Below are 25,687 nucleotides of genomic sequence, written 5' to 3' on the forward strand. Positions count from 1 at the left end.
AGGACTCCACCTAGGAGGGAAACACATAACGAAAAAAGACTTCAAGGTTTAAAACCAGGCAATCATCTCTTGGAAGACAGTAATACCATCCAAGATTCCTTATCTATGTAGCTGTCGATAGGACAGCAAAGAGGGAAAACTCCTGCAGGAGGTATACCAGAAGGTTATGTAGAAGACCCGGCCACTAGTGTTCCGCGAGGCGGCACCGTGTGTCAGTTGCCTCTGGCTCTGGCACTCTCTGATCATGCGGGTTGCCAGGCGCCACACCACGCCAAGCGAGGGGAAAGTCTTTGGCACACCATCTCACCCGCACACAAAGCTTCCTGCACCGCCGGCCGGCCGGCACCCCGACTGGCTAGCTGGCCAATGCAACCGACGGTTACGTGAACTGACATTTATGCCAGACTTTTACTGCTGGTGTGCCATATCCAAAGCTGATGGTCGTCGGGGTATCTCCTGTAGATATCTTTACCCCCCCCCCCCCCAACACACCCCTCAATAGTCTCTCTCTCTCTCTCTCTCTCTCTCTCTCTCTCTCTCTCTCTCTCTCTATCTATCTATCTATCTATCTATCTATCTATTTATCTATCTCAATATCTTTTGTTTCCTCGCGTCTCTTTGAGCAATGCTGAAACTCAACATTCACATCGGAATTACCATACCTACACAGAAGCCAGGACGACTTGCAACCTTAAAACCTAAGAGCTTGTCCTGTCTACCCTGTCACACACTAGATTTCTCTTTGTTCTTCACGACCCCATTGGAAAAAAAAATATCCCATAGTTTTGAAAGTAATCCATCACACCCACGGTCCAAATATTCCCCACGTCGCATAGGGTTGAGGAGCAATCGGTTTTCACAGTGCCAAGTTAACACAAGGAATTTAATCTCTACAGACAGAAATTTACATAGGTTTTGGAACCTGCAGGCAAGTTCGAAAAGGCATCTAACCCTTAGTTCTTAAAGCAAAACATACAAACTTCTCGTATCTATAACGCAAATCCCTTCCATCTTTTTCTTCCTTTGCACAGTCCAAAAGAGGAAAGGTTTCCCTTTACCAATAGGACGTAACGTCAAAGGTAAGCTGGAGGGAGAGCAGTAGAAGACATGGCTGAATGAAGAGTTGAAAAAGAAACAAAAACTATGTATCACAACAACAGACACATTGACGAACACCTAATGGATATGGCTTTTTTTTTTTTGGCAACAATCGCCGTCCATAAGCAGAAAGATGCACCACCTCCTTCCATCCCCCCCCGGACGATGACCCATCAAAACTATGAGAACCTCATTCTTATCTTACGTCATCCTTGCATCGAGCCAGCTGTCACACGTCTCACCCCATCTACCAGCCTCATTGATGACCTGTGCTCGTTATGGGTGACAGCTCCCACAAGATTAGTTACAGTCGAGTCCTTGCCATCCATCACCTTGATGTTCCTCTCCTTGGCCAGTCAGTCAATCAGTCCTCGGAATATCTTTTTTACTTTTCTTTTAAAGCTCGGGTGGTGGTGGCTAGCGAGTGAGCAACGTTCCCTTAGTCCGCCTTCTTAGCTGTGGTGGTGGGAGTGGTGGCAGAGGTGGTCTGCCAACGTGTGATGCTCCCTCTGTCTGCCTTTCTCAACGAGGAACAGATTCTGTACGTCCACTCTTACATGCACTTGACGGGTTCTTGATCTCCTAAACACTGTCTGTACCCCATGTGTCTCCTGAGCCACTGTCTGTACCCCCAATGTGTCTCCTGAGCCACTGTCTGTACCCCACCTATCTCCTGAGCCACTGTCTGTACCCCATGTGTCTCCTGAGCCACTGTCTGTACCCCCAATGTGCCTCCTGAGCCACTGTCTGTACCCCATGTGTCTCCTGAGCCACTGTCTGTACCCCAATGTGCCTCATGAGCCACTGTCTGTACCCCATGTGTCTCCTGAGCCACTGTCTCAACCAGACTCACGTCTTCCCCCTCTCGTGATCTCATCTACTCAACAAGGCTTGTGGAATAAACTCATCAGACGAGTTAAAGTAACAGTTGTGGCAAACTGCTTGCTACCAGCGGCCTCCTCACACCCTCTACCACCCACACCAAGTAGTAGTGACACACTTGCTACCACCCACGCCAAGTAGTAGCCACACACCCGCTATCACCCACGCCAAGTGGTAGTGACACACTTGCTACCCCCCATGCCAAGTAGCAGCCACGCATCCGCCACCACCCACGCCAAGTAGAAGCCACACAAACACTACCACTCACGCCAAATGATAGCAACACACCCACGCCAAGCAGTAACCAACTACCACTCACACCAAGCAGTAACCCACAAACCCACTCCTTGGTGTGATGGCGTAGTGGTTAGCGTTACTGACCATGAATCAGCACGGGGCAGCCCGGAGTCGAGACCGCCAGGGTTAGAATCGCCAGCGCGGCAGTCGGTCCAAACCCAACCCAGGTGTTAGTCCTTCCCTCAGCGTTGGTCAGTAAATAGGTATCTTACTTAGGTCGGTGTGTGTGTGTGTGTGTGTGTGTGTGTGTGTGTGTGTGTGTGTGTGTGTGTGTGTGTGTGTGGAATTAAGGAAATGGTAAATATATATATAACATGGTTAAGAGACGGGCCAACACGAGTGTAAAACTCTCTCTCCTTAACAGCAAAAATCAAGAACACACAAAGAAATACGAGCCTCAGCGTAACTTCGGTAGCTCCAGTGTGGACAACACCTGTTCAGGAGAACACGACAATGCGTGTTCGAGTTTCCACTTAATCAATCCGTGACTGATGGCAAAATCAACACGCGCAACATACACGTCCATCCATACTGACCGCCTTGCCTTTGTTTCACAGCTCTGTCTCTCATTCTCTGGGTTCGTTCCCTTATACTTTTTTTTTTCTTTATTGTACAATGCATAAAGTTGTTATTTTTGATAGGGGGTGTTACACCTGTTTGGAAAATCTCCCTTCTATTGTCTCTGATCCTGTGTGATGGCTTTATGGGCAAGGTCCTGAACGCAGGTGAAGGCCACGGTGCATTCATTTCTGTTTTGTAAAAAAAAAAAAAAAGAAGGAAGATTATATGTTTTTTCCAGACTCTTGTAGACTGCAAATATATATATATATATATATATATATATATATATATATATATATATATATATATATATATATACATATATATCAGTCTTTATAAATAAATTCTTAAATTTCTTTTAGATGTTACCAGCGTGCAGGCATTTTACACTCCTTACACATACATGGTGCGTATATATATATATATATATATATATATATATATATATATATATATATATATATATATATATATATATATATATATATATATATATATATGGGTGGACTCTGCCTGTTTTTGCTTGCGCTGCATATGAAAAATAAAACCTATGGCAAGTTGTACCAATCGGCGTACAGTTTCGCTTGAAGTCCTCCTCACTAGCGAAGCCACAGATTCTGCAAGAAACCCCTGAGGAGGAAAGAAGTAGTCCTTCTTCAGCTTAACCATTTAGATTACAGATCTATTCACAAGACGAAAGCCTTCTTCGAAGTCCCTGCGGTGTAAGAGCCCACCTTTTCCGAGGAGGGGGAGGAAAACATGTCTACCATCAGAAAGGTGAATTATCATCCTGTAAAAAATCACCAGTTCGTGGTGGCCCTTCGTCAGGCAGGGACGGAGTTCACTCACGACCTCGTAAGGCTCACTCACGACCTCGTAAGGCTGCGAGCGGGCAGGGTAACTAGACTAGACCCCAGTTGGTTGCTACGAAGGTCTTGAACTATCATCGCTCACTCAAGACCTGGGCAGTAATATCGAACTTCAGCCCAGAGGCAAAGGTCAGACAGGTACGGCTGTATCATTCATAAGAAACATTATTGTGTGTGTGTGTGTGTGTGTGTGTGTGTGTGTGTGTGTGTGTGTAGACAGGCAAGTAAATAAATAACGGTTTATTGAACTGAAGAAGCCATTCGGCTGAAAATACACAGTTGAGGTATTACAGATGATTCAAAACTGGAAGGTCATAATAATAACTCATAGCCAATCATAAAACAGCTGAAGATGAATGTAGGGCTGGGTATTTCCCAGCTTTTGACAGGCACGTGTGTGACTATCGTTGGTGTGTTGCAGGGAGAGAATTTTACAGTCATGTTGCCCCGTCACTTATACACACACACACACACACACATACATACACACACACACACACACACACACACACACACACACACACACACACACACGCGACATCTTTTCTCCTACAAGTACACACACACACACCAACCAAATACTTGAAGGCTGTGATCAAGTCACCCCTTACTCTTCTCCATAATGGACGAATGTATGCCTCTAATCTCCCACTGCAACTCGGCTTCCTTAATTCGAGTAATATCTTTGTTAACCTCCTCTGGCCCTTCTCTTATAATCCTTTGTGCATCGGTTTTGTCCTAATATAAACAATGTAAAGTATGTTGAACATTTCCTCAGTCACGCTCACAGTTTTCTAAAGGCGGAACTCTGGTGACAGTCCGACTCTAAAAATCCCTCTAACACACAGACTCATGCAGCTTATATCCTGCTTGGCATGTACTCATAGCGAAGACTTACTTCCTATCTTCATTCCTTTGCATTATCTCGGATCGATCTGCATCTTCCATGTACCAGAGCAGCTTTGGAATATGTCTATATCCCCTTGTAAACTGATGCAGTTCTCATTATTTCATATCTGAGCACGACATCATTTGAGCAGTCTCTGTCTAAGCGTATCATTAATATAATAGCTCAGGAAGAGCAACGTTTATCACGGATATATGCACAAAGGACCCTTGGAATAAAAAAAAGAAAAGAAAGATGGGGACTGGACAAACAATGGTCTGAAAGCCTATTGATCATGTTGATCACTATGTGTGGGATGAGGCCTTTTTTTTTTTTTCCACAATGGTATGTGCGAATCTGGATGGACTCGATGGAGTTGTGGTGTCGAACTGCAACTTGGGGACGAGGGATCTCATATAGCAGAAGGCATCAAAGGAGGAGGATGGTGTCGTAACTTTTTCCTTGAACTGTCTGATGAGATGCAGGTGGTGTTCAGAGATGCTGATAAGAGGGTTCTGGAGGGCACTGTAATCGGGAGAGCCATTGTCAACGCCAACAACAATGGCAGAGACGTCGACAAAATTTCCATACGCTTCCATCGAGCAGCTTCATTTACCAAGGCATCATTTATAAGGATTAGAATAGGTATGGGTCCCTTTTTTTTTTTCTTCCTGCCTTGCGGGACACCACACAGGTCTAAAGAGACTGGAGGCTGGAATGGCCCCTTGGAACGTATACTCCGGAGACGCTCCCTGGAAAGTCTGCACGTGAAGGGCGGAGTCTTAGCGTGAAGAGATTAGCTATGTTGATAATCATGTTCCAAGACAACGAAGATGGAAGACACAGAGCTCTTTCGTCTATCTGGGTCGCGATTGTTCAAGCCCAGGAAGTTAACCAGGTAGTGTTGGTGGTTGAGGAAGTCTGAGAACTTGAAATGGCTCTACTTGTAAAGCCAATTCAACGGAAAATTTCCGAAGGGTAAGGCGGGGAAACTGGGTTGATGACAATGGGGTCGTACCTCACATGAGAGGCTGTGGTCTTGTTACCTTCACAGTTGGAGAGACATTCGAATTCTTGTAACTAACTGGACATTTGTCACTGGTGGGGAGAGAAGCTCTCACGATACAACAGAGGAGTCTGGCTACCACAGGATAGAAGACCTTGCTTATCTTCACAGAGTAAGTCAGCGGGCGGGGCTGGTTTAACATAGAATCGTCTGACGACTTCAGATTTACGTACTAGAGCTGGAAGGTTGGCTGGGGTGGGAGCAATTGGTGTCAAGGTGGCGAAGTGTCTGACACTTGGCGGCGCAACGGTTAGATGCCAAGCCATTTCTTCACTGGGCGAGGTGATAAACGCAAGGAAAAAGATGGGAGTCTGCTTCTTCAATCCACTCTAACTCCTTCAGTATCCTTGACAACTGCCTGATGGTGCTGAAGTGTTACCCCCTCAAACCCCCTTCTCTTACGCTGGGTTGTGTGGAGGTTGGCACACTACTGCGGTAGAGGGAGGGTGGGTGTCAAAGGCTCGTTGGTCTGTCTTGTTATTAATGCATAGAGTGATCCGGGCAGGGTACGTCTGCTGGCTGTCGTCTCATGGATCTGTTCGGGGAAGGAGCAAAGGGTGTGGTTCCGTGATGGTGACGGTGTGTTGTGTGTACGCAATACCCTAAGAATAGCAAGAGTCATGCTTCTGAATGTGTATGGTGATACGTCACACAAGGTTGCATATGTGTATATATATCCTATTTCTTTTGAAAAGGTCATCACACCGATGGCCTTTAAAGGCCTTTAAGGGTCCCCTCTTGACCTGCTTCCGTGAGGAGAGGGAAGGCGGGGGGGATGGGGGCAGGCAAGCTGTCACAGATAGAAAGACAGACATAGGCGCGCACACACACACACACACACACACACACACACACTCCTTAAAAAGCATATCAAACATGGCTATTTATAAACTGTCCAGCACGATGCGACACCTCTCAACAGTTTATCAGCTGTGGCTATAAATATATAAACTACGTACATCATCAGTATTCCTAGAGGGAGGCAAGGTACACCCAGGCAAACACTTACAGGATCCTCTGGTGTGTGGGTGTAGAGGTGATGGCGTGGTGTTTGTGTGTATTGTGGTCTGTAGAGAGTACTGGGTTAGGGATAGGGTGAGATTTGTACCATCCAATACCAAGTGGTTACAGGTTTAAATTCAAAGAACTTGCCCAAAACCGGGTGGGTAGATGTTCTTTTTTTTTTCCATTCTTCATGTTCTCAAATAAGGACTTCAAGAGGCTGGTTGGTTAGTTGGTTTACAACGAGTTTATCTAACCGACTTGGCGCCTGTGGTTCCCTCTGACACCACACGTACTCATTAATATCACTATTTGGCACACACTCAAAACAGACGGATCTGCAGTGAAATCATCCACCAAACTGCTGTTAAGGATATGGCAAGGCCACTGCGTTGAACACAGTGCCAGCCGGATATATTCTCCCTCTCTCTTGGATGATTTCACTGTAGGTGCGACAGACGACGGTGACCGGATCGTCTTAATCATAACCAGTGCTGGCAGTGAAATCTTCACCTGGAAGACCCTTTAGAATGGTTGCACGTTTCTCTCCATACCTCAATCAAGGCCTGGCCTTGATGTGGACCTTCGTCCGTGAGTGGAGCCTTGACTGGAGCCTCAAAAGACCCTTTAGAATGGTTACACGTTTCTCTCTATATCTCAATCAAGGCCTGGCCTTGATGTGGACCTTCGTCCTTGAGTGGAGCCTTGACTGGAGCCTCAAAAGACCCTTTAGAATGGTTACACGCTTCTCTCCCTATCTCAATCAAGGCCTGGCCTTGATGTGGACCTTCGTCCGTGAGTGGAGCCTTGGCTGGAGCCTCCAAAGACCCTTTAGAATGGTTACACGTTTCTCTCCCTATCTCAATCAAGGCCTGGCCTTGATGTGGACCTTCGTCCGTGGCTGGAGCCTTGACTGGAGCCTCCAAACACAAAAGAAGAAAAAAAAACTGTTTACACCGTAATCTTCAACACTAAAGCTCCACTTATCTTAGCGGGATTCGCTCGCTCGTTTGATTCCTCCGAATTGTTAAGGGTAATCAGGGAAATAACCAATTACCACACACATATAAGATGGTTGTGGCGGATGCTTCGTGTGGGATAACACAGTAATAACCCAACGTAATTCAGAATCCGGCATATCACCAAGTTCTACGAGATGCATCAGATGCAACGAACACTTTCGCTGACGAAACAGATTCTAGCTCCAGGTCATCTTGAGCCACGACCGCAACACACCACAAAATGTTCGAGTTACGCTAACTGAATATACTTGTCACAACGAGAGAGAGAGAGGAAAAAAAAAAAAGAGAAATAATTCACAACGAGAGAAAAAAAAAGGAATAATTCACAACGAGAGAAAGAGAAAAAAAGGAGAAGTTATCAAAAATACAAAGTTGTACGAGTTCTCCAAAATTGATACAGAAGCAAGAGCTCATGTCACTGCGAAATGATCATGCGACTCTTCTTCGTGTGAATCATTTTTCTTTGGGATTAACCTAAATGTTGATTAGAAGTTAACGAGAGGAGGTCGGCATTTGCAAAAGACAGGTTGGCCTGAGCATATGAGAGAGAGAGAGAGAGAGAGAGAGAGAGAGAGAGAGAGAGAGAGAGAGAGAGAGAGAGAGAGAGAGAGAGAAAATAGGTCTCAAGTTACTCCTAACGTTCATGGCTCTTGAAGGAATTACACCAGCAATAATACAGCTATGACGCAAACCCTCCGCGCGGTTAGCGAGTTAGATGTGCAACGAGTTAATTCACAACCTGTTCGGTACTGTCTCGACCCCTGCCAGTACTCAGAATTAATGGGAACGACCAAGAAGCACGGAGATTCGACTCTTCTCGAAGCGGCTCGACACTTCGGAGAGCACCTGAGATATATATATATATATATATATATCGTAAGCTACACACAAAAAAAATCCCTGACATTAAGTCTTGCTTCCGAAACTACGCTCAAAAAAAATCAAATCACTGCCTACTAGCGAGAAAACCATGGACGACTCAGTGAAACAGCGCCACGAAACGTTGAAAAAAAACAGCCATAAATCCAATTAGAGAGAACTGTGTAAACATCCGGGACCCTGAGACTGTTAAGCTCACTGTATACAAACGTTATAAACATTATGAAGCACACAGTAGGGAGCTTCGGGAGAAAACTCCTATACCGTCATTTACAAAGGGGGACCAGACCAACGAGTGGCCGTGGACGGGACTTAGACCTAAGGAACCCTCTGGTCTCGAACCGCTTTCACACCCGAAGTGACAAGTCGTCGCACGCCACTTGAAAACGAACCTCAGAAACGAATCGCCGTGTCACTTGCCACTTGCCTCGGGCCACTTGTCCACCCTGCCACGTTGGGGTAGAATGTTCCCTCACAGATCTTGGGTTCCAGACGGTCTCAAACAGCCTGACTGATCAGAGAAGGAACAATAATAGATCTTCGTTCCAGAGGCAACTGCGGTGGTTGACGAGTTAAGAAAACCCACAGAAGGTATACGCACGATGATGTGTATACTAAAGCCCCTCTGGTGTCTACCAATGGATTGCTTTGAATGTAAGGAAAACAAAAAAATATCAGTTCTGGGGTTGCGTTCTGTCTGTAGTACGAGACGTCATAAGAGAAGAATATGTTGTTTGACAACCCAACTGCAGAACCCTATTTTTACAGTACGGGGAGGGTGGAGTTCTACACACGTGGGGACCCCGATTCCTTGAACTTTATGTACTCCCAAGTAGCTCTTGAAACTTTTTTCTTTGTACTGTCAACATCCTTGAAACTTTTTTTTCTCTTTTTCTACAGTCAAAATTTACTATCTAATCATTTTGTTGACTATCTAACCAGCAACTCTAACTACTATAACACAGAAGAGTGTGTGTGTGTGTGTGTGTGTGTGTGTGTGTGTGTGTGTGTGTGTGTGTGTGTGTGTGTGTTCTTTATTCTGAGTCGTTTTTATAATCTCCTTCTTTACGAAGTTGCTTGCTTTTATTCACATTCTCTTCGATATGTCTCTATCCGCCTCTCTCTCTCTCTCTCTCTCTCTCTCTCTCTCTCTCTCTCTCTCTCTCTCTCTCTCTCTCTCCGTTTATTTAGCAAACATTAAGCCCTACATTGGTTGCTGGGGGGCGGGGCGGGGCGCGGGGATGATGGAAGAATATTACACCGTGGAATCTTTACCCAAACACTCGTAGATTCTGGGCAAACATGAAGGGGTGGGATGGGAGGGGACCTCATTTCAACACCCGCCCCGTACGCTTACTTCCTCGCGTCCTCTCCAACACCACATCTTCTCCTGACGTACGCTTACTTCCTCGCGTCCTCTCCAACACCACATCTTCCCCTGATGTTAAACGTGCCACTGCAGGTTTCCCGTAGCTTGAGACCGACCCCTTCCCCATGATGTTGGTTTCTGCAGTGCGATTGCGTTCTATCTGGTACGTCTAACGGAGCCCGACAGACGACACCATCGTATCAACCGAATGATTCGAAGCAAGTTCGTACAGCGCGCTTGTCATCATCCTATCAACAAAATGATTCGGGTGGAATTCCTAAAAAAAAAAAAATAAAAATAAAAGCGCAAGAACTTAATGGTCATTCGAGGCTTTTATCAAACATGTAAAGACACATCTAAGAAGACAATTGAGGGTGTTTTTATTTGTGTTTTTTACTGAATTATTATCATTCACATCATGACTGAAGACTGCAGCAACAGGATTTGTCCTCGGTGAAGACAGCAGCAATTTTTCCTCATTGAAGACAACAGCATCGGCATTTGTCGGCCTAAGACAATGGCAGCTGCATCGTGTCTTCGATGGAGCGAAGAGCAGCCGCACCTGTCATCACCCCAGATACACAACAGCTGCATCTGGCTTCACTGAAGCAAGAAGAAGCTGCATCTGTCGTCAATCAAGGCAACAGCAACTGTAATCTGTCGTCACCTCAACAGGCCAGCGAGATCACGGCTGTACAACAGCAGAACCATCAGCAACAGAAAGACAATCATCCCTGCTGACAGGCAAGCTGACAGTCATGGCAAAGTCAGAGAAAGAGAGAAAGAGAGAGAGAGAGAGAGAGAGAGAGAGAGAGAGAGAGAGAGAGAGAGAGAGAGAGAGTGTGTGTGTGTTACATACCCCTAAGGTCCCACGCAAGGTGGTCTTGCCTTAACACTATTCTAAAAAACAGAAAAAAAAGGCAGTTCTCTTAAAAGCAGTGGAAGAAAAGAATAGCCAAGGCTCTCTCTCTCTCTCTCTCTCTCTCTCTCTCTCTCTCTCTCTCTCTCTCTCTCTCTCTCTCTCTCTCTCTCTCTCTCCGCCAACACGCCAGACGGATAACAGGTAGAAAAATAAAATACCTCGCAGGATAAATATGCCTGGAGGAAATTTTGTATAGGAAACTCATAAAGGAGAATGCACGTGAATGTGTCATGCATTCTGTCGCTAATGATATGCATCCTTTCACTTTTGTTATAATGGCAATGATAAACTTGAGCTCCAGCCTCTCGACCTTCCATGCCTATATAATTCCTGATGTTCTGGAAGGATACAGTCATTCTTAATTCCTCAAACCAGGAGATATGGGTTACACAAGGTTGGTGTGTTACCGCACCAGGAGATATGGGTTACACAAGGTTGGTGTGTTACCGCACCAGGAGATATGGGTTACACAAGGTTGGTGTGTTACCGCACCAGGAGATATGGGTTACACAAGGTTGGTGTGTTACCGCACCAGGAGATATGGGTTACACAAGGTTGGTGTGTTACCGCACCAGGAGATATGGGTTACACAAGGTTGGTGTGTTACCGCACACTGGCCAGGGAGAGATCTGTGCCTGAGAAGGGTAGCACGATATACCACTGTCTTATGATTGACTGACTGAATGAATCATGCATTTCCAGAAAGTGCCAAGTGATGACCAAGCATAATGTTGATCAGAACAACATTTCGTGGGAGCTTATGCCACGCGTCAATAATGTACAGTCCAGATTAACCCGGTGACCTCTATGTTTTATTCCACTTTCTCTCGTCGGTAGTGCTGGCGCTACCGTAAAGGCATTTTCGGTATCGAAATTGTCGAATCAACTGTTCCGAACGCTATCTCGCTCCCGCGGGAAACACCGATCATGAAAAAAAATATAGATAGAAGAGTATCTAATCAATATTTGTGTGTGAGTGTAAGAGGGAAATGGAGACGTGGGCCGCCGCTGTCGGTCAGATGGTATACCCTAATAGGTGAAGCAAATGTTCCAGGGGACCTGATTTGGCTCCACCAGGTGTTGCACGGAGCTCGGGGAGTCCTCATGGCGAAATTCTCGAGTGCCCCTCAGCTGTCCAAACCAGAACCAACTCGAAGGCCTCGCACAAAGCTGTGGAACACAGCGAGCGAACGAGCGAATGGACAGGGAGGGAGAGAGAGAGAGAGAGAGAGAGAGAGAGAGAGAAAGAGAGAGAGAGAGAGAACCAACCATAGTTGTCAACACCCACCACCTCCTTTGCAGACCTCCCTTCTAAGTCTCTCTCTCTCAAACTAGCAAGTAAGGAAAGCGGAGGATCTTGGAGAGAGAGAGAGAGAGAGAGAGAGAGAGAGAGAGAGAGAGAGAGAGAGAGAGAGAGAGAGAGAGAGAGAGAGGAAGACTGTCGCTGATTCTGGCGTGAGCCGAAGCGTACAGAATATTAATAGAAGCCAAACACAAGGCAGGGAAGAAGTCTGAGAAGCGTAAGTCTTCATCAATTAGAATTGGAGAGAGTGTGCCAAGAATACTAATTGAAACCAAATAACAAAAATGTCTGCTCTCTCTCTCTCTCTCTCTCTCTCTCTCTCTCTCTCTCTCTCTCTCTCTCTCTCAATAAGCCCGACCTCAAAAGACGGAGGGGGTAAAGTTGGTTTTTGTTAACCCAACATGAACATGTAATACATGAAGTCGAGATTGTACGTATGCATACGTTGAAATGTATATGTATGTATATGTGCTTGTATGTATATGTGTATATGGGTGGCTGGGCCATTCTTCGTCTGTTTCCTTGCGCTACCTCGCTGGCGCCGGAAACAGCGATTAAGTATGATAAATAATAATGAGGTAAACCTCTTGAATATGAAGTCCAGGAAAATATAATTATCATTCCAATGTCAGAAGATAATACTAATGTAATCAAAGTGAACAAAAAAGTATGATCTAAAGAAATTCAGTTCATGGACTCCCGTGACGCTTTCACTGGCCGCCCGCGATCAAGCGCATAGGTTCGAATCCTGGTTGCGGCAGTCGGTCCACAGTCAATCCAGCTGTTCACCCTCCCCTAGACGTTGGTCGATAAATTGAGTACCTTGTTTTTAGGGTAAGTATATGCAAATAGCGTTAATGAGATGGCCTTGATTAAGGCATTCAACGGCCAGTGCCGTCTCAGCTAAGAACAAAAAGGCCAACTTACCTTTTAAATGGCCGAACACGTCTGACGGAAGTCCTGAAAGAAGAGAAAATTCTACATGAATATTACAATAGCAAACCATGGCAATGATTCTGATGTTAGAGGACACACACACAAACACACACACATGGAATAACTTGATTGTTGAAATCATGAAAGAGGTTTGAATGCACAAGTTGAAAAAACCTGTATTAAAGTACAGAAAGTTCAAGAGATCGGGCCCCCACGAGTGTAGAACTCCCTCACGCACAGCACACATGGGTAATGACAAAAAGAGTCATTACAAACACATAGTGTGTGTGTGTGTGTGTGTGTGTGAGAGAGAGAGAGAGAGAGAGAGAGAGAGAGAGAGAGAGAGAGAGAGAGAGAGAGAGAGAGAGGGTCGTCCGCACCAGTTGCCAAACATCCCTGAGCCGTAGGTAGCCTACGGCCATACATATACGTACACTAAAGTCACCACCACGGTGCTTCTGCTGTGTCCTCACGTCCTTTTTCATCCCCCACACTCGCACACCTAATCTCGGGGGGGGTCATTTCATCCCACCTAATCGTAAAAGGTTCTCACAGGTATTATGTACGACAGAGTCCGGCTGATCCGTTCAACCAATCAGTGTACAACGAACACTATGCCAAAATACCGTCGTGATACAACGCGACAAAACCAAAATATAGTTGTGATACAGCACCATAAAACCAAAATACCATCGTGATACAACACGATAAAACCAAAATATATCGTCGTGATACAAAACGACAAAACCAAAATATCGTCGTGGTACAACACGACAAAACCAAAATACCATCGTGATACAACACGATAAAACCAAAATACCGGCGTGATACAACACGATAAAACCAAAATATCGTCGTGATACAACACGACAAAACCAAAATATCGTCGTGATACAACGCGACAAAACCAAAATACCATCGTGAAATAACAATCCAACTCAATCACCGTACGTAGCCTCTGCAAAACCACCTTCCCTCACCAGTGACCACTTGCACCAATGGATAAAATAATCCAAGAATCACCTTATTACCAGTAACAACAGTAACCAGTTACCTACAACCACACCCACGCAAAACCATCACAACAATCAGTAATCACCCTGCCATCTATCTCAGCAGTCTATCACCACCAAACAACCAAGGAACTTACGTTGGTCATCTGGCACCAGCCACCCCTCCTCACCCAACCACAAGCAACCATACACACACACACACACACACACCACCATTACCATCAACAACACCACCCCCACCACCAGAAGACCTGACAACCATGCACACAAAACACCAGACAACACTACAGGTGTCTGGCCACCATCACCACACACCTAAAAAAAATACCCAACAGACGTCCTTGCTCTCAGATAACCAATACACAGTTTCGCAGTACGGGGTCACAGGTGAGACGAAAATGTCTTTACGTGCTTAAACTTTTCTCGAAGTCTGTCTAGCGCAAGACCGACACCACCCCCTCTCAAGCGACCTCTGATACTTCACTCAGTATTCATCAGTTCGTGGTATTAGCCGACGGGAGCGGCAAAGCGTTGCAGGCGGGTCAAGGGTTTGGCTTGATGGGAGAGGCAACCATCTCATGTGGTCTGGGGCCTCGCTGACGTGAACGGTAGGACGACCCTTGGACGAGTCGGTACTACCGACCTACCGACCGACCTACCGACCTACCGACCGATTTACCCTTGAGCACGACACTGTGAATCTTAAAACCACGAAGGTGCGAATACGTGGTACGGACGGCCTGACTAGACTACGATTCGTGATCTATACTCTCTCTCTCTCTCTCTCTCTCTCTCTCTCTCTCTCTCTCTCTCTCTCTCTCTCTCTCTCTCTCTCACACACACACACACACACAAACACATACAAATATATAAGGCTAATTAAAATCGGTCCCGCCAGAGCGAACGTGCTCTTCTTACACGCCAGCGCTCCCCTGGCAAGTTCAAGCACCACACCATTTCCTCCATTCCCGTCACGCCAAGTCATTCTCACCGTCTACGAGATGAATAAGAAAAACAACAACAACAACAACAACAACAAGTGAAGATTAAATCTTTGCTTTGAAAATACCTAGTCGACCACCACACCCCACACACTCCACCACACCCTCCACCCGACGGATAAGTGTAGGAAGTGGGGGAGACCACACCACACACACCACACCCTCCACCCGACGGATAAGTGTAGGAAGTGGGGGAGACCACACCACACACACCACACCACACCCTCTCCCCGACGAATGATAAGTGTGGGAAGTGGGGGTGACCACACCACACACACCACACCCTCTCCCCGCCCGATGATAAGTGTAGGAAGTGGGGGAGACCACACCACACACACCACACCCTCCACCCGACGAATGATAAGTGTGGGAAGTGGTTGGTGGAACACTCGAACAGCTCAAGAAGGTGGGGAGGGAAGGATGGATCACGAGTGAATATTTCAAAAGGGCAGCTGATATTCTCCGAGAGAGAGAGAGAGAGAGAGAGAGAGAGAGAGAGAGAGAGAGAGAGAGAGAGAGAGAGAGAGAGAGAGAGAGAGAGAGAGAGGTAAGAGCTAACAGCAGCAGCAGCAGCAGTGGATAAGATGTGCATCACACTCTGGTCACGTCTGCTGGTTGATGAGCACGAAGATCCGCCCTCCGCCATCAACTTTCACGTCTATCTTTTTTTTCCCTCTCTTTCTTTTTTTTTCATATCAGAGGATTTCTCCTTTTTTTCATTTTCTATGCCTTTTTTTTCTTTTCTTTGCTTTTTTTTTTTTGGGGGGGGGGGGAAGGTGGTGGTTTGTGTCTGGGGGATATGTTATTCTATATGGTTTTCTATCTTTTTTTTTTTCAATCGGCGTTTTTTTTTTTTCGTCTATATCGTTTTCTACGGTACTTTTACTTTTTTTTTTTACTGGCGTCATTTCTATCTAAGTGTCGTCAAGTTATCTAAGCTTGAGATGGGGGTTCATAAACATCATAAACTGCTTTCTAAACCCATGGTTTACATCTATACTTATGTTTGACGTTTACCTCACAAACGGGAGACATACACCATCATCTGATACACAGACACACACACACACACACACACTGTGTATGTGTATGCATATGTATGTATACGTTGAAATGTATAGGTATGTATATGTGCGTGTGTGGGCGTTTATGTACATACATGTGTATGTGGGTGGGTGGGTTGGGCCATTCTTTCGTCTGTTTCCTTGCGCTACCTCGCTAACGCGTGAGACAGCGACAAAGAATTATATATATATATATATATATATATATATATATATATATATATATATATATATATATATATATATACACCGGATACTTTGCCAATTGTACCATGAGGCAGCATCACATGGGCGGCCACGCCGGTCCAGTTTGGCACGTAAGTGTTTCCCGGTAAGGCTGCTCACATCCAGCCCTCCAGCTGAAGAGGTAACTCAATAATACCGAGAAAGGATACACCAGGGCCGGGGTGGATGATGACAGAGGGGGGTAGAAGAGAGAGAGAGAGAGAGAGAGAGAGAGAGAGAGAGAGAGAGAGAGAGAGAGAGAGAGAGAGAGAGAGAGAGAGAGAGAGAGAGAGGAGAATAACAGGCCTATGCCAAACGAGAGAACGTTCACAAGGACGGTCAAACTGCTTCAGGGCGTATGGCTGCAGAAGTACAGACACTGAAAGTACAGGCGCACGACATGGCGAAACAACCCTGGCTGTGGTGAGGTGAGTTACGGACAGATTAACAGACACAGTTCACTTTTTCTTCTCAAGGGACACACTTGCATAACAAAAACAAACCAACATACATGGGGATGACAACAGACAAACGGTGGTGAAGTGTTGCTGACCATTAAGTTACGCACGGGTCATCCGGGTTCGAAGCCTGGAAGTCGGCTGTCGGCCCACAGCCAACCTAGGTGATGATTCTTCCCTCGGAAGCTGGTCGATAAATGGGTACCTGTCTTAGACTGGTGTGTGTGTGTGTGTGTGTGTGTGTGTGTGTTGTGTGTGTGTGTGTGTGTGTGTGATGGTCATGATTAGAGCTTCGAGTTCCACGCACCGTCTCACCTGAAAGGCGCCGCCCCCCACCACCCTCTTAAAAAGCCCCATTTGGTCACCTGAACCTTCTTCATCTTGTTACCTTTCGCCTTCGGGGCCATCGCTGGATCAATCTCCACCGCTCGGGCCAGCCGAGACACTGAACACATGTCCTCCGTGCATGGACTCATTCATTACCCAGCGGTCTCCGGGGGATCAATAATATAGTCTCAAGCAGCAGGGCTTTGTCCCCAGCTGGGGCACGGCTACGGTGCGAGGACCACGATGCACATTGCGCAGGTTAACGTCCCTTGGCCAGTTCACCATCGCCAGGGGGGTGGTCAAAAGGGGGTGGGGGAAAAGAAAATCGCAACCCGTATCACATGCATGGCTCAAAATCCTATAGAATGCACTTGCTTTAAAGAGTTCCTACCTGTTGTCCTGACCACACACACACACACACACACACACAAACACACACACACACACAAACACACACACACACACACACACATGAAAACCTCAGTGTCACACTCATAACGGAGTCATACTGTCGTGTCACACACACACACACACACACAACACACACACAGATGACAACCTAACACTGTCATATGTCATACTGTCCAATCCCCTCAAAAGTATGACAAAAAAAGCGTCATAACCACGTCAACCACAATCAACATAACGTCTCAACCACACGAGTCACAACCACACACACACACACACACACACACACACACACAGTGGCATAGCAAAAAAAGCAAAAAAAAAAAAAAGGCTATGCAACACACACACCAAACTACACAGCAAACGTGTCTGATATTTGCACTGAGCACATACACTGTTTTTTGGTGTAAAGGCAAATTCGTTTGAACATAATCGGAAAATTGGATACAAGTTTTAATGTGATTATATGTTCCCTGTTGTGTCCCTCTACCCCTGGTATATATATATATATATATATATATATATATATATATATATATATATATATATATATATATATATATATTCTTTCTTTTCTTTCAAACTATTCGCCATTTCCCGCATTAGCGAGGTAGCGTTTAGAACAGAGGACTGGGCCTTTGAGGGAATACCCTCACCTGGCCCAATCCTCTGTTCCTTCTTTTGGAAAATTTAAAAAAAAAGAAAAAAAAAAATCATTAGCATTTCCTTCCTTGTTCGTAAGTCCTCATGATTATTATCAAGCGTAGCTCCATCTTTCTACCTAATTGCCATGCGAACTCTTATCTTTCTACCTGATTACCAGGCGTAGTTCCATCTTTCTACCTGATTACCAGGCGTAGTTCCATCCTTCTACTCGCTTATCACGCGAAGTTCCATCTCTGCCTAATTATCATGCGTAATTCTACCTCTCTACCTGATTAACGTACGTATTTCTACCTCTACCTGAGCAGCATGTCTAGTTCCATCTCTCTACCTGATTAAAAGACGTAGTTCCATCTCTACCTGAGCAGCATGTGTAGTTCCCTCTTTCTACTAATCATTAATCGAAGTTTCATCCCCTTGCCTAATCATCATGATCTGTACAGAGATGTACGTGATTATAGTACACAGTTCCATCTGTTTACCTGTGCAGTCCCATCTATAGTGCTATGGTTGATGGAACACACACACACACACACACACACACACACAAGCTAGGTAGGGAAACAAAACAAAAAATGATAACAAACTTATCTCCTCCCAGTTCGAATCCCGTGGATAAAACTGAAAAATCCACCGCCATATTCCGACAGTCATATCTGCGTGTATGTGTATGTGGGTGTAAACACACACTCAAAATGAACAAACACACCGTCACTGATGAGTACATACAATCAACACTCGGTACACTATAAACAATTGGGCAACTTTTGGAATTTTAGCTGAAACACAAAAGAATTCGTCACAAACGGACAAACATGACATAAAATAAACACAAACACGGAGGTACTAATAAGTACATAACAACAACGATAGCTATCACTTTATCTGTCCATATTCTATATATATATATATATATATATATATATATATATATATATATATATATATATATTGGAAAGGATTACAATTTTGCGCGTGATCAAGATATTCCTATGAGTCCACGGGGAAAATGAAACACGATAAGTTCCCAAGTGCACTTTCGTGTAATAATCACATCATCAGGGGAGACACAAGAGAGAAATATAAGTCAGTTGATATACATCGAAGAGACGAAGCTAGGACGGCAAATGGCGTTCCAAAAGATCTCCGAGAGAAAAGAAAAGAAAAATTGTCCCATTTTTGCCAATATGTCCCGTATTTTTTTGTTTTTCCTTCGAAAGTTTCTCGAAAACACCCCCCAGGGCAAAAGATTCGGAGCACACATCTTCACACACACACACACACACACACAAAGAGAATAAACTTTCATGGAAATTCAGCTCAAGATGAAGAGTCAATAGAGGCTCACATTTCTCCAGTTACTTTGCCTCTGCCTCTTGCGTGGGCATATATACCATGGCATGAAGTCCGACAATTCTTACCATCTCGGCCATACAATTCCTAACCCCCTCACCAATCCCATTTCATCTTCATTCTTTAACCCTCGTAATTCTAAAATCCCCCCCGGACGTGTTCTTTACGACTCTTCTTTCTCATTCTTCTTCATTCTTCTTCTTCTTTCAGTCCTTAGTCCTCCCTCTTCATTCTCAGGTCGTTTCCCTTTCCTCCATTCATCTTTCTTCTGCTGTGTTCACCACCCTGAAAAAGAGACCTTCCTACCGTTGGCCACACACTCACAAACACAAGATTCTCTTTCTTCAAGCCCCGTCTCCCACTCTCTCCAGCACTATATAACACCCAATGGATATATATATATATATATATATACATATTATCCCTATGGATAGGGGAGAAAGAATACTTCTCACGTATTCCCTGCGTGTCGTACAAGGCGACTAAAAGGGGAGGGAGCGGGGGGCTGGAAATCCTCCCCTCATTTTTTTTTTCTAATTTTCCAAAAGAAGGAGCAGAGAAGGGGTCCAGGTGAGGATATTCCCTCAGAGGCCCAGTCCTCTGTTCTTAACGCTACCTTGCTAATGCGGGAAATGGCGAACAGTTTGAAAGAAAGATATATATATATATATATATATATATATATATATATATATATATATATATATATACATACACGAGTCTCTCCCTAAATAGCACATTGCATGAGCCCCGCCCCTTGCTGTGCCAGAGCAACTGTGTAATAACTTACATCCAGAGGAAACCCGGCCATAAATTACAACCCCGGGAGTGTGTGTGGTTGTGATGCATACCCGCCGTTTCCCCACACCCCCCACTCAACCACCCTCCAAAAAAAAAAAAAAAGAATGTCCCTATTCCCATTCCGTCAGTGCAATCTCCAAACTCCTCCAACTCCTCTGGCCTTCACTGCTTGCCCCCAAAGTTTTCTCTTATATCTCATATTACTGAGGCATTCTCCTACCCTCCCTGGCAGATTCATGCTTATCTTCCATATCTCCTTCAGATTTTGCCAAACACCATCTACTTATTCACCCGCCATCACATGCCGCCTGTAGTACTCCAAGTCATAGAACTTTTTTTTCCTAGTGACACAAAGAAAATGCAAGATGGTGTGGTCTGCCTGTGGCTAATCCTATTCTACTAACGATTGTCTGATTGTCTTCCGTCTTTCCTCAGTATCACTTCTCCTTGATCATCATTGTTGTATTATCATTCTAATTTCCCTTATTCGATGCCGCCAATGCTCGCTCCTATTTACCGACACTAAAAGCCTATTACATCAGATGATTTACCGAGACCAATAGCCCATCGCATCAGTCCTATTTACCGACACTATAGCCCACTGCAACGGTCTTATTTACCGACACTATAGCCCACTGCAACGGTCCTATTTACAGACACTATAGCCCACTGCAACGGTCCTATTTACCGACACTATAGCCCATTACTTCAGTCTTATTCACCTACACCCATCGTATCGCATGACTGAACTTACTTCTGGAAGTAGGTAATCTATTCGATCATTGACCCGGGCCATACACAACCTAATCAGTCATTCCTCAGTCATGTATGAAACAGTCAAGTCATTCCTCAGTCGTGTATGAAACTATCACTCATTCCTCAGTCGTGTATGAAACTATCAGTCATTCCCCAGTCACATACTGAGCCTTTCGAGAAATTCCAGGCTTAGTTCCTTCTTCCAGTGAGACTTTCCGAAAGTGATGATACATGACGGGAGGATTTCCAACCCCTTCCCCATCGTCATTTAAGTCCCTCGAACCTCTTAGTTACCCTCAGAGACACGTAGGATATAGGAGAGTAGCGTTCCTTCACCCTCTATCCCAGAGGACTAAACAATAACAAAGCTACTTTTACGACATCAAGATACTGAAATGAGTAGATATATTTTTGTCCATAAATTAGTCATGTGTGACCTACTGTCTGTTCCTGGTGTGATCCTCCGCTCGACCCAGTCCCACCAAGCTGTTTGGGCCTTTGTATCTATTCGGCGTCTATCACTCGGCTTCCTCAAAGGGGGGAGTGATGGGGGGATGATGTCTTCCATCCCCAGGGGCATCATAGATAACACAGAGGAAACACAAGGGGTTCCACCTCTCTGCCCTGTGGGACTCCATGGGCGAGAGGGGGACCGGAAGGTGAAGATCTCCTCCTCCTCCTCCTCCTCACCCTGAGAAGCGTACAGGCCAAGGAACTTTTGTTTAACCTGCTGGGGAACTGGGGTCTCTGAGTAAACACCGTTGGGCCGTGTGTCAACCCCCGGCTGCTTGTACTGCCGGGGCGACACGTCCCCGACTGGGGGTCATTGCAGCTTCTCTTTCTCTCTCTCTCTCTCCCTTCCCCCGTCTGCGAAGGTCACCCTAAACCCTACTTTTTGCTTACTGGATACCCTACACCGTTCCTCCCTGTTTTCAGATCACCCTACACTCTTCTTCCCTACTTACAGGTCACCCTACATCGTCCTTCTCTACTTGCAGGCCACCCTGCGTCGTCCCTTCCCAGTTGCAGCAGGTCACCCTGCACATCATCCCTCCGCACCAGCAGGTCAGCCAACCTTACCTACAGGAGCCCAGTTAGTCTCTCCCTCCCATTCTTTCCCTCGATTTGCCGCGACACAAAAGAATTTAGAAGTTATGTTTCGGGAGCATTTTGCTGGCTGCATCTCTTGGAATATTACGGCAGCAGTATAATATTCTTACTGTACCTTACGCCCAAGTTATGAGTCCCAACCACATTAGTATTTCTTGCATGAACTTGCACTGTAAGGTCGACTTTAACATTTGTGTATTAACTGAACGTTATATTTCTTACTTGTATCTCCCCCTGATGATGTGATTATTACACGAAAGTGCACTTGGGAACTTACCATGTTTCATTTCTCCTCTCTCTCTCTCTCTCTCTCTCTCTCTCTAGGATTTATCAATATGCAGCATTCCCATCGGCACCACCCGTCAACCATCCTTCCTCGCGACTCGTCTACATATGAATTCTATTCTGAAACTTGACAACGGGTAGGTGTTTTTTTTCCCCCCCTTTCCCTGCAATCCGTCAAGAGGCAATTTTCCCCTCTAGTATTCCGTCCCTGTCAACGAGCGGTATCCTCTCCAACCAACCCGTCAACAGACAGACGGTATGTAGCCTCCCTGTCGTCCGTCAGTAGACGGTGTTCAACTCCCTGTAGCAGCAATACTTAGCCTGCTGATACCGGTGCCTCTCTGTAGCCAGACAGGGTATTCACGTTTTAGCTGTGACCCCAATTCTTAACCGAATAAAGAAGTTAAATTCAATTCTCCCGGCAAATGTCGATACGCATTACTCCGACCCTATAACCCGTGGACACGCGGTGACTCACTCCCTGCAGCACGTCAGCACTAGGTCCTCGTCCCCCTGCAGCACGTCAGCACTAGGTCCTCGTCCCCCCCTGCAGTACGTCAGCACTAGGTCCTCGTCCCCCCTGCAGCACGTCAGCACGAGGTCCTCGTCCCCCCTGCAGTACGTCAGCACTAGGTCTTCGTCACCCCCTGCAGCACGTCAGCACTAGGTCCTAGTCCCCTGCAGCCCGTCAGCACTAGGTCCTCGTCCCCCCCTGCAGCACGTCAGCACTAGGTCCTCGTTCCCCTGCAGCACGTCAGCACTAGGTCCTCGTCCCCTGCAGCCCGTCAGCACTAGGTCCTCGTTCCCCTGCAGCACGTCAGCACTAGGTCTTCGTCCCCCTGCAGCCCGTCAGCACTAGGTCCTTGCCTCCTGCAGCCCGTCAGCACTAGGTCCTCGTTCCCCTGCAGCACGTCAGCACTAGGTCCTCGTCCCCTGCAGCCCGTCAGCACTAGGTCCTCGTCCCCCTGCAGAACGTCAGCACAAGGTCCTGCATGCATGAAGCAGGGTAGCACTGGATCCTTGCCCTCCTGCAGCCCGTCAGCACTAGCTCCTGCCTCCCTGCAGCCCGTCAGCCCAAGGCACTTCCTTCCTGTAGCCTGATAGCACCAAGGCCTTCCCTCCCTCCCTCTCAACAGGGAGCACTACTTCCCTGAAATTACCACCTCCCTGGACCTGTCAATATGCAATATAAACCCTCCCTACGTCCCGTCAACATTTACTACATCCTCCCTGCCACCTGTCTGAACTCATGGTCTCACCCCAGTTGCCTTCGACCTCCCTCAATCTGCAAGCAGCCACTAGAATCCCATTTCCTCTCCCTCTCCCTCTCCCTCCCAAGCGTCTCCCAGCCTCACTAATATTTCTCGCCGTCGGAGCATTTCTGCCGCGCGATGGAATGAAAACATATATATAATGGGGGCCATGTTTATCCAGTAAACAGCCCCAGCCTCCCTGTGGATCCATTGCCACGTCGTTGGCTCCTCGGGAGTCGACTGGTCGCCAGCAACTGACGCGCGAACGCAAAAGTTTAAAAGTGTTGTTGATCTAGGATCGCCGTGCGGTAATTTTATGCAATTGAAGAGGTAATCAGGAAGGTCTTCTGCCGGCAGGATATGAAATGGTATAGAGAACAGGTGACGGCAGCATTCGCTAAAGAACGCATTCGCTGGGGAAGATATCTGCTTGGAAATACATTCACTTGGGAATAGATTCAGTAGTCAATACATTCGCTAGAGGAATAAATTCACCACAGAGTACGTGCAGTAGGGAATACACATGCTAGGGAGCGCACGCTCGTCAGGGAATACCTTTGCTAGATAACACAATGGACGAGACAAAACAGGGGCACTCATGTTGTAGAGGAAGATGCGCTACGATGCCTGCTACATACCGGACCGCACCTACAGTAACTGTGTGACAAACTCTCTCTCTCTCTCTCTCTCTCTCTCTCTCTCTCTCTCTCTCTCTCTCTCTCTCTCTCCCTCCGTAACATGCTGTGAAACCCACACACATGCACGGGAGCATTTCTCCGCAAACTTTCCTCAACAAGTTCCTAATCACGTCGCCCAAACTCGTGCCGCTGCGAGTCACCAACCCGACCGCCGAGTCATGACCGGTTCAACAAAGCACAAGCAGGTTGACGCGCCGCTGCCGGAGCAAAATGCCTCTCACCACACACACACACACACACACACACACACATACACACACACACACTGAACCTAAGTTCTGGCTGGTGAAGAACTCCGTCCTCCCTAAGTCGAGAGAGAGACACATGACAAGAACCGAAAAAAAATAATACAGGATGTATCACGTGAAACAACCATCTGCCCTTCGTAATGAGTCTAAAATAGAAGAAGCATATTATGTGAGGCTAATATGGACATTACTTACAACTGAGGTGGAATGACGTCCCTTTATTATTAGTATTAGTATCATCAGGAAGTGTGTGCGAGTAGGAGGAGAGGATGATGAGTTATTCCAAGTGACGCCGTGTGTGATGTTACCATGGCTGTTTAATCCTCTGTTTATGGATGGGGTGGTAAGCGAGGTAAGTGCGTGGGCGTTGGACAGAGAGGCATGTCTGCAGACTGTAGGTGGTGGAGGGGGTGTGGGGTGGGGTGGGGGGTGTGATTCAGTTGCTGTTTGCTGATAACACGGCTTTGCTCGTACATATGACTGAGAAACCGTAGAAGCTGGTTTCTGAATTTGGGTGTATGTGCAAAGGGTAATTTGAGAACAAATGTGAATAAAAACATATTTGATTATTAGGTTTAGCAGTAGAGACAGACAGGTTAGTTGAAGTTTGAGCGTGAACAGAAAGGACCTCGAAAAAGTAGTGTTTTAGACACTTGGGAATGGACACAGCAGCGAACGAAACCATGGGAGCTCAAGCGACCCGTAGGGTGAGTGAGGGTTGGCTAAGGTCCTGGGCACACTGAGGAGTGTGTGGAAAAAGAGGTCACTCTTTGTGAGGGCAATAATGGGTGTGTTTGACGTTGTAGTAGTCCCGAAGGCGTTATATGAATACGAGGTGTGGGCCTTTGGTAAGATAAGAGTACGGTGGGTCAAGTTTTGAAGTTAGCGATGCGAACAAAGCTAAAAACGCATGTCTTAAACTTGCTGCTAAA

The 25,687-nt window shown here is 46.1% G+C and overlaps 1 protein-coding gene across 1 annotated transcript in view; it reads right to left on the reverse strand.

Annotated features, from left to right (window-relative positions):
- Positions 1–25,687, reverse strand: part of LOC139762421 (uncharacterized) — a 1,009,039-nt gene that overhangs the window by 593,460 nt on the left and 389,892 nt on the right. The window contains 1 exon segment of the mRNA XM_071687285.1: positions 13,084–13,116. The gene's annotated coding sequence lies outside the window, so the exon portion shown is untranslated.

Source organism: Panulirus ornatus, chromosome 43 (genome assembly GCF_036320965.1).
Source record: "Panulirus ornatus isolate Po-2019 chromosome 43, ASM3632096v1, whole genome shotgun sequence".
Taxonomy (NCBI): domain Eukaryota; kingdom Metazoa; phylum Arthropoda; class Malacostraca; order Decapoda; family Palinuridae; genus Panulirus; species Panulirus ornatus.